Genomic DNA, 17,153 nt, shown 5'->3' with positions numbered 1-17,153 from the left:
TTTTCGTGCTTCGCGCCTTTTTTGGTGATGATGTCAGCATGATGTTAGCATGACGCCAACGGTGGGTCCCGGTATGGTAGTAACACGTAGCAGTGGGGGGTCGACGCAGAGGTGACGTAGTGTTGAAGTGGCGCTAACGTCAAGGGCAGATAGACAGAAGGCGGTTTGTGGTTTCATCGGAACGCCTTCTGTACGAGGGTGGTAAATGTCAGAGGAGCTCCGATGCAATCAAGGGCAGACACCTGTCCTCTGTACGATAGCAAAACCGTGAGGCTATCGGAGGATAACAGTCAGATGTCAGGGCAGCTCCGAAATCACCGAGAGCCGTCGGATCTGGGAGGGCGGATCGGAGGGCTGACGGAGTGCGGAGGTGGCGGCAGGTTTATGTGCGGGGGCCCGCCCAAATATTAAATTAATATTTATGTGTGGGGGAGTCAAAACTTTGGGAAATACGGGTTTTTAAGGCCTCGGAAGGGGTTTGATAACCTAAAAAGGAATTTCACACTTTGGAGGAGTTCAAAGGCACTTGAGAAGGGTTTTATGTGTTTTGAGAAGGGTTTATGGCCAAAAAAGGGGTTTATGCCTTGGGAAAGGTAAAACACGGCCAAAGATGGATTTTATACATTTGGAGGGGAATTTTATGCATAGGAATGAGTCCTAATGAATTTTTAGAAGATGGTTTGAGAGGAAACCTGAGGGTTCTGGCTAAGTTTCAGGCAAACTTAGCGATTCCCAAGCATAGTTGTTACACTAAAAAATGTCACCTTGACTACTTACAGTTAGTATGGCTCAAATCAACAGTCATGCTACCCTCTTAGGCAAGTCTCATGCCTCTGTTATCCATCTCAAACTTAAAGAAGAGAGAAAGTCTTGTAAAAATTATGTTTATCTCTGGGGTCGCAGGTTCTCTCTAGCCTTACCTGCGGGGACGCTGACCATGTTCACAAAATCTGCGTCCATGGACGCTCTGTATGTTAAGGGACAGGTGCGTCCCTCTGTAAAAGGCAAAATGCGCGAGTTTTATCTTGAAAAAGTTACTTGTGGTTACTTCTAGAACATTCTAGAGGTCGGTTTGATGAAATGGATGCGCCTCCAGTTGGTTCATGTATCTCTATTAAGGGGGAACTTATCCCATCAATAAGGGAGCTATCCCACCCATAGAGGGGGATGATCCCATTGATAGTGGACCTGAATAACCTCTTTACAGCACTATAAATAAAGGCATTGAGCCAAAAGGAGAAGAGGTTGGAGCTATACATTTTCTTTGGGTAAATGCTGCAGGATTTAGGTCTCCATTAGAGCCTTTGTGAGGAGAGATTGTCTTCACTTGATTCTACTTGGGAGAGGGTGAGCTTTGTCAAAGTAGAGGAAAACCCTTGATGGACCCTGGGAGGAACTTGCACAACACCAAGGCCAGGTTGTAAGAGTTTCTTTGTTTCGTTATTAATACAAACTGGTTTATTTTTCTCAATAGCTTGTGTTAATGAGTTATTTCATGTGTTCCTTGGTCTGCATGTTGAATATATGTTTTATTATATGAAATGCAAGTGCTTGGTAATTGTTTGATTGTTTGTGGTTGCAGGAATTGACTTGAAGGAGGAGCTCATCCGGATCGTCAAGAACGGACTTCAACAACAGCGTTTTGGAATAAGGTAAGCCTAAACACTTGTAGTTTTCATGTTGTAAAAGGTGTATTTAGAGAAAGATCACTCCATTTTGTCTTGTTTGTCATTAGAATGTCTTAGACTTCTAGGAAGGTCAGTCGTGTCCGCACCCTTGACAGATTCCGTGTGACAATAGTCAAGGTTATCTTTCAACCAAAGGGAGGGGATATGTACATAGGGGAGCTATTTAGTGCTTTTTAGTAAGGAGAAGGGAAAATAGATAGGGATTTATATAATAATGTTAGAAGTTAATATGAATTTGTGAGGTGAAGTGTAGGGGAGAGGCTAAGTTTGTGAACTGAAACTTTAGACATAGGAAGTGAATGGACTGTGGAGAAATGATTTTTACACAAGAAATGTGGCTTCTTTTCACTGAAGAAAGTCAAAGCTTGACTTAGTATTTTACAAAAAATGAAGTGGTAACAGGACTGGTTGGGCAGATCCCAAGGTCCTCAAGGGGATGTTAGTGAGTGATTTGGGGAATAAGAAGAAGGGGGAATTAGACATGCCTCTTTTGAGCTCCTCCAAATGAAAAATTGCCTCACAATTGTGATCTAAATAGATACAACACTTGAAAACATGAAATGGATCACATAGCTTGATTCTGCAACCACAAAACTACTTACCCAGCGTACTTACCTAGCATTTTTTCTTCTTTTTGCATGGGTGCACTTGGACTTGCAGACCCTGATTATCTTCTTTTCTTTTGACTGCCCTCCTATATAAATGTACCCTTATCTCTTCCAAGGGCCCAAATTAAGCAGTTGGGCTCCTTCATTTCTCTACCTAACTACTCATCTGCCAAGCTTAAGCTGTTTGGATAGATATTCATTCTCTATCTTCTAAAACAAGCAATTTAAACCTAGGGAAGCCAAGATTAAGCTGTTTGGCTTTCCCTTTTCTGTAAAATTCTTCAAAAATGGTATGATTCTTCAAAATGGAACTTCTTGGAAATATGGAACTTTGCAGCATCACAAGATGACATATTTCACATGTAAAACAGTCAATCATGAAATATGAAACCTATTGCAATAGGAGGCTAACAGTGGCTCCACTTGGGGATGGTTTTTCAGGATGAAAAGCCAAGAACAGCAGGTCAGAATGCCTTGATCTTCACTTGCTGTTGTAAACTGAAATTCTCCTTCTTGTCAATGCCTTTGACTCAATTCTTATAAGCCGATACACAGTATCCTTTTGAGCCGAATTGCATAAACATTACAGCTCTGCTTCTTGCCTTTTGGGTGCTTGTAAACATATTAAAATCTTCTTGAGCACTTCTTTGTAATTATTTCAAAAACAGAGATCTGAAATAGAACTTTCTTTGGTCTTTCCTTCAAAATTTGCTGCATTGTTCCCTCTTATTGGCCTGCTATAAGAAAACGTGCTGAAAATAGAAATATTAATGGAAAGATAGTATACAGAGCTGTGTTACGTTCAACAAAAGGGATCATGATAGTGCTTTAGCATTCAGCCATTGACAGGGCCTTCTTCAGCTGTGCTGCCATCCAAACTCTTCAGAAAATATGCGTTGTTGCCTTGAACAACATAAATAATAAAGGGGCCTTTCCACAGGAAATCAAACTTGCCATGCTTTCCTTTGTCCTCTCTTCTTGAATCCCATCTTAAGACTTTGTTGCCTATGTAGAAATCTTCAGCCTCGGTTCTTTTGTCAAACATTTTCTTGAGCTTCTCTTGTAAAATCTGAGCTCTGTCGTACACTTGCTCTCTTGTTTGCTGCAAATGGATGGTTTGGTTTATTCTTCTTTGGATATCATTTGGCTCTGCCTGTATTTCTTGCAGCAATTTGATAACAGGGATTCCCAAAAAAGAGGGGAACTTAGCCTCCATGCCATAGACTAACTCATATGGGCTCATCCCTATGGACCTCTTGGTTGAAAATCTATCTGCCCATAGGGCATTTACAAGCTTTTTGTGCCAATTCTTCTTGTTCTCCTCCAAGACTTTCTTAATGATGTTAATCAGACTCTTGTTGGATGATTCAGCCAAGTCATTACCTTGAGGGTAATAGGCTGTGGAGTGACCTAAGGGAATGTGGAATTTGTGGCAAAAACTGATCATTTTCTTGGACTTGAAGGCAGCAGCGTTATCTGTAATGATCTTCTCAGGATAGCCAAATCTGGACAAAATGTTGGTTTCAAGGAATTGGATGATGGTGGAGTCATTGGCTTGCCTACATGGGATGGCTTCAATCCACTTGGTAAAGTAATCTGTGGCTATTAGAATCCACTTATGCTGGCCAGAAGAGGATGGATGGATTTCTCCAATGAAGTCAAGACCCCATTGTTGAAAAGGATTCTCGGTTGAAATGGGTTTAAGGGGCAAGGGCAGAAGCTTTCTTTTGCCTTCAAAGATTTGGCATTTGTGGCATGAAACAACAAACTTTCTCACATCAGCAAACAAAGAGGGCCAATAGAAACCAGCCCTTAGTATCTTATCAGCAGTGGACTTCCAATATAAGTGCCCTCCACAGTCCCCTACATGGAATTCTTTCATGACACTGTCAGTTTCATTCATAGTTAGACAATTCAACAATATTCCTTCATGATTTTTCCAAAACAGGGCACTATCTAAGACACAAAACTTTGATGCTTTCATCTTTAAAAATCTCTTTTTGGTTCTGGACAACCCTGGAGGAGCACACAGGTTTAAAAATATAAAACATATATCAGCATACCATGGGGATTGTAAAAAAGCTTGACTGATCTGTGGAGTCGCCAACTCCTATTCATTGTCCAGTTGATTAATGTCTAAGGCTTGGAAATTGGTTTCGGACATCAGTTTGGCTAAACCTTGTCCCTTTATTAGCTTGGTGGGTTTTATCTCAATGTCATACTCAAGGATATTGGAAATCCACTTGCCTCTTTTGCCTTCTATGCCCTCCTAAGTTAATATGTCTTTTACAACAGCATTTGGTACATAAGTAATCACATGTGAATATAAAATGTAAATTCTGAAATCTTTGATTGCTTTTACAAGGGCATATGCTTGCTTCTCCATGATTTGGTACTTCAAGGGTGCATCTCTAAGGGCTCAGCTGAAAAATGCAATTGGCTTTTCATTTCCCTGATCATCTTTCTGCAAAAGGACAGCAGCAATGGTGTGTTCAGATGCAAATGAAAAAATGATGAAATCTTTATCAAATTGAAGACTTGTGAGGACTGGGGCTTGTGTTAAGGCAGATTTTATGCCCTCAAAGGCTTGCTTGGCCTCTAAAGTCCATTTTACCTTGGAATCCTTCTTTAACATTTTATTTTGCATTCTTATCAGCTCGACCAAGTTTGGGATAAATCTCCTTAGGAAATTGATCTTTCCTAGGAATGCTTGCAGTTCTTTGATGTTTCTCAGATAAGGGATTTGCAAAATGTCTTGGATTCTTTCCGGATCTATTCTAATCCCATCTTTTGAAATGATATGGCCTAATAATTTGCCTTCTTCAAGGCCAAATAAATACTTCTTGGGGTTCAAGGAAATGCCATATTTCCTACATGTTAGGAACACTTGCCTCAAATGTTTTAGGTGCTCTTGATTAGATTTTGAGAAAGGAGTAAGGTCATCAAGGTAAACCACTAGGAAATCATGGATTTCCTTGGCAAATGCAATATCCATGGCCCTTTGAAAGGTAGCTCCTGCATTCTTTAGTCCGAAAGGCATCTTCACATACTTAAATGTTCCCCATGGTGTTGTAAAGGTTGTCTTGTCTTGGTCATCCGGGTGAACAAGTATTTGATTAAAACCTGAAAAGCCATCTAGCAAAGAAATTCTTGAAGACCCCACTACTCTTTGTAGAATGTGGTCCATTTTTGGTAGTGGGTAGTGATCTTCAAGGGAGACTTGGTTTAGATTTGTTAAGTCCACACATAGTCTAATCTCCCCTGTTTTCTTCCTTGTGGGAACAAGATTGGATACCCATTCTAAAAATCTAATGGGTGCTATGATACCAGCTTCAAACATTCTTTTTACTTCTTTCTCAATCAAAGGGAGAAGCACAGGATTGATTCTCCTTAGTTTCTATATGAAGGGCTTTTGATTTGGCTTTAAGGGAATGGTATGTTGAATAACAGAGGTGTCATAGGACTTAAGGTCCTCATAACTCCAGGCAAATACATCTTGAAACTCTTTAAATAAGTCAACATATTTTGGTTTTTGATCGGGAGGCAAAGACTTGGACAGTTTAATCATTTTGGGCTTCTCTGTTGTCCCAATATTACAGTCTTCCACAACAGTGTTTAAGGGCTACACCTTTCACTTTTTGGGGACATCATTTGAATCAAATATGTCTTCTAATGGAGTGAGGCCAGCAGGTAAAAAATTGTCTTTTAAATCAATCACTTCGGCCTCTGCTTCAGCTATTTCATCTAAATCCATTTGCTTCAGCTCTTGCATGTTTTTCTCATAAAAAATGGTTGGGTGCGGCATTTGATTTGCTTCTTCAGCTGTTATATTTTGCTCATTTTGGCTCATTTGCTGTTGTGGGTCATCTATGGCATCTTCATCAATGTTTAAGCTTGAGAATTCTTGCTGTAAGGTAAGAAAATTGTTGATTTGAGCATCATCCTCAAGCACTTGCCAATATTCGATATTGTTAGGGATAGCAGGCCTGTGCTTTATCTCAGTAGTAAAGTGGGAATTGGGCTCAAAGGGCAGCTTGCAAGTGCTAGCAAAAGTAGCTAGACTATGAGCATGCATGTTATGGCTTCTAGAAATTTTAGCAAGCTTGGATTCGATGAAGGAATTGAGTATTTCTGCAGCAGCAGACCTATAAGCTCTTAGCCTATTGTCATTAGTAACAAAGTTACCTTTTATCTGTTGAATGATTAAATCAGAGTCACCTAGAATGGACACTTTAGCAGCTCCTAGAGCTTTGAGCATTTTAAGGCCTAAAAAGAGAGCCTCACACTCTGCCATGTTGTTGGTGCATTTGAAGTTTAGTCTGTAAGCATGACCCTCTGCATGGCTATTTTGTGTATTGTGAATCCATATTCCTGCCCCTGCTCCTAGCTTATTAACAGAGCCATCAAACTCTAAATACCATGTGATTTCTTGCTTGTGGTTAGTATTAAGAGTTTCAGTCATTTTAGGATTGGGTGGACCTTGGTTTTGTGCTTCATATGGTTCTTCTTGTATGTTGGTTGCACTAATTGTTTTAACAGTTTCATGGGTATGGGCAACTGACTCTTGATTGATGCATGTTTCTTGTTCTAAAGGCAAAGGCTTCTCATCAGTGGGAGGGTAGCTTTTAGCATTGAACAATATAAAGGAGTCCATATCAGAATGGATTGAGTAAATGGGAAAGTTTTGGGGTTTTTCCTCACTACTTACCACATACTTCATCAGTGTTTCTCTATACAATCTCTTTGGTTGCCCAAAGACTGAAATAGTGGCATAGGAGAGGTCTAGTTGGAGAGATCCTTGGAGTTTTTCTCCCCAAGATCTTGACAAAAGCATGCCATATTTTGGTGGAATGTCAACAACCACCACGTCCATTAGGATCGTTTTGTTGGGAAATTGGACTAAAGACACACAAAGGTCTTTGATGAAGCCTAAACACTTGACCTGACTAGAATCGAATGAGAATAAGTCTTTGTAGGGTCTAGTGACATCAAGGTTTAGCTTCTCCATTACAACTTTGGGCATTAGATTGTGTGAAGCACCTGAATCAAACATAGCATTGTGCAACACTTTATCATGAATGTGCAAACTGACATAAAAGGGTAGAACAACTCCATGTCCTGATTTACCATTGACTTCAGGACCAAAAAGTAATTCAGGTTGATTATCTAAGACATTAACATCATCCCTGTTCTCTGGCATTTGCAGTGATCTTTTGATTTGTTGTCTGTACACATCATGTTTGGCAAGCTCAGAGAGAGGAATAGATATCTTTAATTTACCAATTTCTGCTTCTAAATCAAACGGTTTTTCTGACTGTGTTTTAGTATTGTGACTGGCAGATTTTCCCTTTTCAATTGTATCTTCAGTGATCTTCTCTTGGTTATCAGTGATTTCTTGAGATTGTTCTGTTTTGGGAAGGCTTTGAGGAGTGCTATTTACATTGTCTTTTGAGGGAAAGGATACAAAAGGCTGGTTATTAGAGGGCTGCATGTCAGATACATCCTCTATGGTCACTTCTTTTAATTTTGGGTCTGTTTTATCAGCAGGTTCTGTGATAGCGGCCTTGTCCTTTACTTTCTTAGGCTGCTTGGCATCCTTTGGCTTGATGGGATCAGACACATCAATGGTTCTTGTTCTCAATTTGTATTGTTTATGGACTTCATAGATAGCTGAATCATAGCCTTGTTTGAAGTCAAAGGACTCTCCAGACTTGGTCTGAAATTGATTTGTATCCTGGTCATCTTGGTCTTCTTGGGTTAGAAATACTTGTTGTTCACTTTTCAAACCCATCAAGTTTATGTGAGTGTCTTCTATCTGCTCAATAGATGTGGATGCTTCAGCATAGTTTTCATGAAAAGGAGGTCTTATATCATGGTCAGGATTTTTCCTTCCAATGTTTGGGTTCTGATTTTTTCTAAAATTTAGATTTCTGATAGGATTGTTTTGTTGTCCTTCCCATGAGGCTTTTCTTTCAATAGTTCCCATTCTATTTTCAAAGCTATCCATACCTTTGATGATTGTGTCCAATTTTTTCTCAAAGGTTGAAGGTTCATCTTTGAAAGTGGTTCTTCTCTCAGCTCTTGCTCTATTCCGCTTGGCAATCAGATTTGCCTCCACACTAACAGCTACATTCTGCATGTCTGCTAAGGTTTGAGGGGCTCTTTCCCTTAACTGATAAGCCATGTCTGAATCAAATCCATCAGGGAATTTGTATAAAGCAAGATCAGGTGGAGGTCTAAGGTTTTGTGGAATAGCGTTGTAAACATTGTTAAACCTGGCACAATAGTCTAAGACAGCTTCTTGAGGGCCTCTTTTGATAGTGTCATACTCGGATAATATGTGCAGAGGGTCCTTTTTCTTTTCCCATCTATTAAGAAATGATTGGTAAAGGGCCTCTGGGTCAGCTATGGAATTTGCAGCAAGTGCTCTAAACCAAGGCCTTACATCTCCTGTTAAACTTTGGACAAAAATCTTCATTCTTACACTATCATCATCTATTTCATAACTCTCAAAAAATTCCTGCATTTTCTTGGTATGTTGCAGGGCTGCGCCAGAACCAGTAGCATCAAAATATGTGATTTTGGTTTGATAATCCTGAGGCATAGCCCTTGGATTTGCAGGTAACTGTAAAGGTGCATATCTGTTAGCCATATATACAAGGATAAGTGGAACGACTGGAACAACTGGAAGAGATGTAATAACAATGGTGGTAGTGGTAGTATGTGCAGTGAATGGAGGTATGGAAAAGGTGCTTGGAGAGGTGGATGATGAACAAGGGGAAGTAGGGGTTGAACGAAACAAAACTTTAACAGGGGTTGGAAAACAGCTTGGCTGAACTGTTTCAGGACTAGAATCAGCAAGCTCTTCTTGTTTTTGTTTGCTAAGGTTTCTAGAGATTAAATTGGGATTTTCAAAAATAGCTGGTGGATTTGGCTTTGGATTTGACCTAGTATTATGTGTTTTCTTCTTGGGAACCATCTTCTAACTTTTTTTTTGGAATTTTTTGAATAAGTTCCCCAACGGAGTCGCCAATGATGTTATCACTCAGGTTGTCCCTTGGCTCCTTAAGGGATACAACCGAGGTAACCACAAACCAATCTTTGGGTTTCAGGTCCTAGCCTACCTGCAGTCAGAGAGGGCTCTCTCTTTATAATTTAACTTTGTTTTGGGTTGATTTTAGGCTATTTATGGTGTACAAGGGTTTTGTTTTCTGATTTTGGTGGGAAGGAGATGTTTTCAAGCAGAGTTGGGATGCATAGTGTGAGAAGTTCAAACCATTGGGCATGGAGTCATGGATTAGGGCTTGCTGTTGTGTTTTCTTGGTCACAAGAGGAATATAGAGCAGGATAGCTACCTATAGAACAATATCAGGCTAGAATAAAGATGGAATGAAGGTCAGAGATGAAAGGCAACTAAGAATCTTTCATTAACTAACAGAGAGGGAAGGTGGATGAAAGTTTGTCTAGGAGCAGTCAAGAATTCCTAAAAAACAGTCATATGTGAAAGAAACAGGGTAAACATTATCATTTAAGTATGCATATTCATAACCATTTCTGAGGAAAATATATAGAAATAACAAGAACTGAGCATAGGGTGCAGTCAAGCAAAACCTAAACTATTCTTTTTTCTTGCTATTTAGATGGTAACACAATTGTGCATAAACATATGAAGACTGTAAACAGAGGTAAGAAAACTTATTGAGCCATGTAGTAGCATGGGAATTCCATAGTCACTCTTTAACCATTAATAACACAACAGTGAGTTCTTCATCCAAAGCATTCCAGCAGTCTTTGATTACAGAGCTTCTCAAAAATACAGCGCAAGTCCATAATGAGGAATATCAACCAACCAACCCTTTAAACAATGAATTAGGGTGGTTTATATAGGGAAAATATCTAAAAATATCTATTACAGCAGACCTAAAACAGGTCTGAGGGAAATGAGTTCTTTAACCTAATCTTGTCCTGAAATTAATGCAAGAAAATATCTTTGAGCTGCGCTGGAGGCAGCTGTATCAAAATGAGTTAATATCTGTCCTTATGGCTATGTGCTATTCATTTAGCCATAACTGTGCTTTGGGTTTTGATCCCTTGTTCTCGAGTGGCTTTGATGTGCATTAACTGTGATCTGGAAGCCTTAAATGGCTTCACCGCTTTCTTTGACTTTGCTTGGGAGCCTTTAATGTTCACCTGCTTTGGTATTATCGACCTGATACTCTTTGTCGCTTCACTGATACTCTTTAATTTAATCTGGGCTTCGTCTTTCCTCTGATACTCTTGAAATTGTCAAATCGCCCCTTTTCTGAACCTACATGAAGAAATCCTGTCAAATTCTGAATTTTCGGGCTTGCTGGTAGCCGAGCAATAGGCAGCCTTCCATTTTGATCATTTTTTCTTAGCGATGCGCGATTAGCGCTAAGCGCTAATCGCGCATCAAAAACTGCCTCAGTTTTTCATTCCGGGCATCCTTCGCTGCGATTTTCGCGCTTCGCGCCTTTTTTGGTGATGACGTCAGCATGACGTCAGTGGTGGGTCCCGGTACGGCAGTGACGTGGCAGGGTGACGTGGCGCTGATGTCAAGGGCGGATAGACAGAAGGTGGTTTGTGGTTTCATCGCCTTCTGTACGAGGGTGGTAAATGTCAGAGGAGCTCCAATGCAATCAAGGGTGGACACCTGTCTTCTGTATGATGGCAAAACTGCCAGGCTATCAGAGGATAACCGTCGGATGTCAGGGCGGCTCTGAAATCGCCCGAGAGCCGTCAGATCTGGGAGGGCAGATCAGAGGGCTGACGGAGTGCGGAGGTGGCGGCAGGTTTATGTGCGGGGGCCCGCCCGAATATTAAATTAATATTTATGTGCGGGGGGGTCAAAACTTTGGGAAATACGGGTTTTCGAGGCCTCGAAAGGGGTCCGATATCCTAAAAAGGAATTTCGCGCTTTGGAGGAGTTGAAAGGCACTTGAGAATGGTTTTATGTGTTTTGAGAAGGGTTTATGGCCAAAAAAAAGGGGTTTATGCCTTGGGAAAGGTAAAACACAGCCAAAGATGGATTTTATACATTTGGAGGGGAATTTTATGCACAGGAATGAGTCCTAATGCATTTTTAGAAGATGGTTTGAGAGGCAACCTGAGGGTTCTGGCTAAGTTTCAGGCAAACTTAGCGATTCCCAAGCATAGTCAACGTTATCTTTCAACCAAAGGGAGGGGATATGTCCATAGGGGAGCTATTTAGTGCTTTTTAGTAAAGAGAAGGGAAAATAGATAGGGATTTATATAATAATGTTAGAAGTTAATATGAATTTGTGAGGTGAAGTGTAGGGGAGAGGCTAAGTTTGTGAACTAAAACTTTAGACATAGGAAGTGAATGGACTGTGGAGAAATGATTTTTACACAAGAAATGTGGCTTCTTTTCACTGAAGAAAGTCAAAGCTTGACTTAGTGTTTTACAAAAAATGAAGTGGTAATAGGACTGGTTGGGCAGATCCCAAGGTCCTCAAGGGGATGTTAGTGAATGATTTGGGGAATAAGAAGAAGGGGGAATTAGATATGCCTCTTTTGAGCTCCTCCAAATGAAAAATTGCCTCACAATTGTGATCTAAATAGATATAACACTTGAAAACATGAAATGGATCACATAGCTTGATTCTGCAACCACAAAACTACTTACCTAGCCTACTTACCTAGCATTTTTTCTTATTTTTGCATGGGTGCACTTGGACTTGCAGACCCTGATTATCTTCTTTTCTTTTGACTGCCCTCCTATCTAAATGTACCCTTATCTCTTCCAAGGGCCCAGATTAAGCAGTTGGGCTCCTTCATTTCTCTACCTAGCTACTCATCTGCCAAGCTTAAGCTGTTTGGACAGATATTCATTCTCTATCTTCTAAAACAAGCAATTTAAACCTAGCGAAGCCAAGATTAAGTTGTTTGGCTTTCCCTTATCTGTAAAATTCTTCAAAAATGGTATGATTCTTCAAAATGGAACTTCTTGGAAATATGGAACCTTGCAGCATGACAAGATGACATATTTGGCATGTAAAATAGCCAATCATGAAATATGAAACCTATTGCAATAGGAGGCTAACAACGTAGACCATGTCATTAAGTCGCTGGGACTCCATCCTGTACAAAGATCATGAAATAATAATTAATAATTATAAAAATAATATTGTTTAATGAATTCAAAAATTTATTTGGAAATTTGCAATATTTTAAATGTTTAAGTGTTAACCTGTTGCGCTTCTTGTTGTGTATTTTTTCAAATACACTCCAGTTGCGCTCACATCCTGAGGAGCTACATGTTTGGCTGAGGATTCGAATGGCAAGCTTTTGAAACTTCTTTTTACAATGATTTTGTACTGGTGTAGACTTATACCAATACGCAGGTTGCATCCTGCAGAGAGCTACAACCCTCTCTCATTCTCCAGCTTCTCTTGGAAGGGAGCTACAACCCCCTTAGCTCTTGTACTAGCTGAGATACTAGTACGTAGGTGCTGACCTACAGAAGGCTACAACCTTCTCTTTTCTTCCAGGGACCACGTTTCATCAATTTTCAGACTAGATCCATGAATATCAAACAAACATCAAGTATATGTGCATCAACCAATCTCCTTTCCACACAACTGCTAAATCAACCAATAACTTCTCAGAATGTTGTAATCAGAAAACAATACTAGTAACCAGACACCAATGCTGAACCCAGAACACTGTAGTAATCCACAGTAGCAGCTAAAATAGATTTCAAGAGACGTACGCTACTTCACTGTGTATAAACCTGTGTACATACGCAGCTGAATCAAGGTCAACCAGCGTATACGCTTTCTTCACTTGCTGAACCTGCATGTATACGCGTCTATGTAGAGTGGAACCTGCGTATAGATCTATAAAAGACAATTCACCCTTTACACTTAACCAGACTTCAGTTATATTTAGATTATCAGATTTATAGATCTAATTATACACTGATTATAACAGATCAAATCACAAAAAGATATTACTTTTCAAGCCTTGAGATCTTGACCCATCAATAGAACTTATCTATCTTGTAATGCTCAGGTTCCTCCTTGATTCAGATCCATCCACACAAACCAATCACTTGCATGTCTTCAGATATTCAATACATCAGATTATCCTTGCCTAATGATCTCCTTCCTCTTTAATAGTCTTAGGCCTTTCACAATACCACGGTCCAAAACCATAACAAACCAATACCATGGACCCAATACTTGGGATCAACACATCTGATGAGATACTATGGTCCAAAACCATAGATTCAAATACCAAGGACTAAATACCACGGACCAAAAATAACTTCTCTCACATATACGCACCTTCACGTGCATGAATGTGCGTGCATACGGATATGCGACTTTGGAACATCTAACCCGCGTGTATACGCGGCTTTGCATTAGTGAACCTACGTATATGTATTTTTCTTCATTCTGAGAGCCTGAACTGAGATCTGTTACCAGAGTGAGTTGCCATCAAGGACAACACCTGTGCCACACCTGTGCCATAGCGCCAAACCTGTGTCATAATGCCAACAATCTCCCCCTTTGGACTTGATGGCAACCTCAAAGTCATTCTCCCCCTTTGTCATCAAGGGCAAAGGGTTATGCTCCCCCTGAGTACATGCTAGAATCTTTTCTCTGTTGTGCTGACCATGCTCCCCCTAACTGTAGGCAAGATCTGCAAAATGATGTTCTTCAAGGACCATGACTTATACATCATAGAAGACCTTTCTATCACCAAAAGACTCTATACAAACATCCATCACCCAACCAAGTGGGGATCATCCACCCAAACAAGTGGGGATACATCAGAAGTTTACATATGACAATCAAGTACACTACATCATTCATCCCGGGCATAGTGGGGAAACCAAAATAGGCCGTTACATGACCTTCACAATAAAAGACATACATGACATAGAGACGAAAAATTTAGAGCAAGACTATGAAAGTCATCAATAACAAATGTCAACAACATCATTATTCAGATCAACAACCATGTTCTCCTTCTGCACCCCTTCTGCAGCTGATCCACCTGAAACCAAAATAGCTTGAGTACTCGAACCAAGAGCTTCTAATGTAATGCCAACAATGCATTATTAGAAGATTGTCTGCTCCCCTTGAACCTGTACCAGATGGTCTCTCGATAGAACCATATCAGACTCTCTTTAACCAGAGTTTGTCCCTACTGATTTCCTTCAAACCACCATATACGCAACTGTATCTGCATAAATCGGCGTATGTACGCGGATCCACCTCATGCAACTCGCGTACAACTATATTTCTCTAAAACAGACAGGTTTCAGCAGCAAGATGATGCATAAACTACCCCCAGCTTCTGTCTGAGGTATTCAAATGTCTCCCTGGGCAGTGGTTTCGGGAGAATATCAGCAACTTGTTCCTTAGAGGGAACATACTCCAACTTGACCTTTTGTTCAAGCACTTGTTCCTGAAGAAAATGATATTTGATAGGTATGTGCTTGGTCTTTGAATGCATGACAGGATTCTTTGAAATTCTGATTGCACTCATATTATCACAAAAAATGGAAATAGGTGGAGTGCAAGTGATTTGAAGATCTTGCAATGTTTGCATCATACAAAGGAGTTGTGTGTAGCAAGATGCAGCAGCTACATACTTTGCTTCAGCTGTAGATAATGCAATGGAACTTTTTTTCTTGCTGAACCATGATACCAATCTAGGACCCATGAAAAATGCACCACCACTAGTGCTTTTCCTATCATCCACACTACCTGCCCAATCTGCATCTGTATATGCATGAAGTGTGATATCTGTATCTCTAGGATACCATAAACCATAGTTTTGAGTCCCTTGAAGGTAGTTGAAAATTCTCTTGACTGCTTGAAGAGTTTCCTTTGGATTTGCCTGAAACCTTCCAACTATCCTTACTGCATGCATAATGTCCGGTCGGGTACCTATTAGATAGAGTAGACTACCAACCATGGATCTATAGGTAGGTTGATTTACAGCTACTGATTCATCATTTGTGCTGAGACTGCATCCTATAACCATAGGAGTACATACTGGTTTTGAATCCTCCATCCCATATTTCTTCAAGATTTGCTTGACGTACTTGGTTTGTGATAGAAAAATGCCATCTTTACTTTGTTGGACTTATAAACCAAGAAAATATGTGAGCTCACCAAGCATGGACATTTCAAACTCCTTTTGCATTACCAAGGCAAAATTTTGACTCATGTCTTCTTCATTGCTCCCAAAGATGATATCATCGACATACACAACAAGTATTAACAACCTTTCATTGTCAACCTTTATATACAGATTGTTGTCTGTTGATCCTTTTTCAAAACCTTGTTGATGAAGGTACTCATCCAACCGAAAATACCAAGCCCTTGGAGCTTGTTTAAGACCATAGAGAGCCTTTTTGAGTCTGCACACAAGATTTGGATCATTTCCAAGGATGAACCCATCTCGTTGTTCAATGTACACTTCTTCATTCAAATCTCCATTCAGAAATGTAGATTTTACATCCATCTGAAATACTTTGAACTTTTGAAAGCTAGAGAGAGCAAGGAACATTCTTATAGCCTCAAGTCTAGCCACTGGTGCAAAGGTTTCTTCAAAGTCTATGCCTTTCCTTTACGAAGAAGTCTTGCCTTATTTCTAACCACATCTCCATTTTCATTCAGCTTATTTTTGAAAATCCACTTTGTCCCTATGACATTCTTATCTTTTGGTCTAGGAACCAACTCCCAAGTGTTATTCCTTTCAATCTGCTCAGGTTCTTCATTCGTTGCCTTGACCCCGCATTCATCTTTGCATGCTTCTCTTACATTTTGTGGTTCGGTGGAGGAGAGAAATGCTAGATAGCTTGAAGCTTCTGAAATGGTTCTCCTTGTTTGTATACCTGCCTCTTTCTGCCCCAAAATTTGAGATTCTGGATGATTCTTCTGAATGTATCTAGATGGAGTCTTTTCTTCTATTCTTATTTGTTCTTTTGGGGTCTCATGGGTTTATTCATCATGAATTCGATTTGATGTTGAGGGATAGTCCTCATCATCTTTGAAAACTTCAGATCTTTCCTGTCTAGAGGTATTTCCTTCTTCATTAGCCACTACATCAATACTTTCAATAATTTTTCCAAGTCTTTTATTGTAACACTTATATGCTTTGCTATGGGGAGAGTAACCAAGGAGAATGCCTTCATCTGCTCTAGGTTCAAACTTGCCATGATTTTCATCAGTCCTTTTAATGTAGCACTTGCTTCCAAAAATTTTGAAATATTTCACAGTGGGAGTCTTACCATACCAAAGTTCATGAGGAGTCTGAGTGTTGTTTACCCGAACATTTTTCTTGTTAAGAATAGTTACTGCAGAAAATGCGTCTTCACCCCAGAAGGTTGCGGGAGTTCCAGATTCATCGAGCATAGCACGAGCCATTTGTTGAATCGTTCTGTTCATCCTTTCCACTACTCCATTTTGTTGAGGAGTCCTTGCAGCAGAAAATTCACTTCTTATGCCATGTTCTTCACAAAAATTGAAAAATTCATCTGAGGTAAATTCTCCTCCTCGATCAGATCTGAGACATTTGATTCGTCAATCTGATTCATTTTCAACCAAGGCTTTGAATGATTTGAACTTTTCGAAAGCTTCATCTTTATACTTCATGAGTCCTAACCAACACATCCTTGAAAAGTCGTCAATAAAAAATATGAAGTACTCTTCACCTCGAGGCGACTCCTTCCTAGTTGGACCACATATATCAATATGGAAAAGTTCAAGTGGCCTTATAGCTGACCCTTCCTTCTCAAGGAAATTAGTTCTAGTTTGCATATTGTATTGTTTGGAATTCTGATTTCAGGAAGATC

The sequence above is a fragment of the Pinus tabuliformis genome, chromosome Q (genome assembly GCF_031772625.1).
Source record: "Pinus tabuliformis cultivar Carrire ecotype Pingquan chromosome Q, CPIR1, whole genome shotgun sequence".
Classification (NCBI taxonomy): domain Eukaryota; kingdom Viridiplantae; phylum Streptophyta; class Pinopsida; order Pinales; family Pinaceae; genus Pinus; species Pinus tabuliformis.
The sequence above is the reverse complement of the archived record's forward strand: the minus strand, read 5'-3'. Positions refer to the sequence as shown.